Raw genomic sequence first — 1,023 nt, 5'->3', positions numbered from 1 at the left:
CTTCTCCGTGTTCACGTGTGTGCTGCATTGCTCCTCTAGGAGAGTCTAACGTACTGCATCACAGCGTGGTACGCAGGGTGCTGAGCTGCAGTCAGGAAAGTTCTGCAGAGAGTCATCAACACAGCCCAGAAGATCACTGGCTGCTCTCTGCCGAGCCTGGAGGACATCGCCAACTCCTGCTACCTTAGTAGAGCCGGCAACATCAAGGACTCGTCCCACCCCAGTAACTCTCTGTTCGACCTGCTACCGTCTGCCTGACGGTAGCAGGTCACACAAAACCCGGACAAACAGACTCAGAGATAGCTTCTTCCCGAAACTATCTCAGTATTGAACAAAAACAACAAAACCAGATAAAACAGTCTACAAAATGCATTATTACTAACCACATTGATCACAGTGCAATAAAGAAATAACTGTGCAATAACAAATCACACAAGTTTACATCCGGATAAGTGCCACTTTCTGTCATTACGCTCCTTTACTGCTGCTACTAGTGTACATATTATTTATTTGTACCTACTGGTTGTTTTCTGCATGCTTGATTGTTTTATATATATATTCTTTTTTACATTGTTTGCACCAAGGGAGTATTATTCGTATCAAATTTCGTTGTACACTGTACAAGGACAATAAGGGCTATTCTAAATGGTGTGAACCTTGCACTTTCACAGGGCTTGCCTGAACCCCACTCCCTCAGGAGCCTCAGCCACAGTGGTCTGAGGGCCGCTCCAGGGAATTGAACAACAGCAACCTGACCACAGGCCAGCGGGCCCTGATCCACAGCTCCTGGGCTTCACCTTCAGAACGTTAGACAACCTTTGCCACACGCCTTCAAAGAACAGATGAACCCATAAATGTTTTCAGGAAGCTGAATGACGCTGGAGGTGATGGTGATGAAACGGTCATCTGATCTGATCTATTAAAAAAATTAGCAGGAGATGGATGTAGAGATGTTAATAAAGAACATTTAAAACAACACAGTCTTTGAAGTATAGTTAGAGTTGAATTTCCCCACTATGTGAA

This window comes from Synchiropus splendidus, chromosome 7, assembly GCF_027744825.2.
Source record: "Synchiropus splendidus isolate RoL2022-P1 chromosome 7, RoL_Sspl_1.0, whole genome shotgun sequence".
Classification (NCBI taxonomy): Eukaryota; Metazoa; Chordata; class Actinopteri; order Syngnathiformes; family Callionymidae; genus Synchiropus; species Synchiropus splendidus.
The sequence above is the reverse complement of the archived record's forward strand: the minus strand, read 5'-3'. Positions refer to the sequence as shown.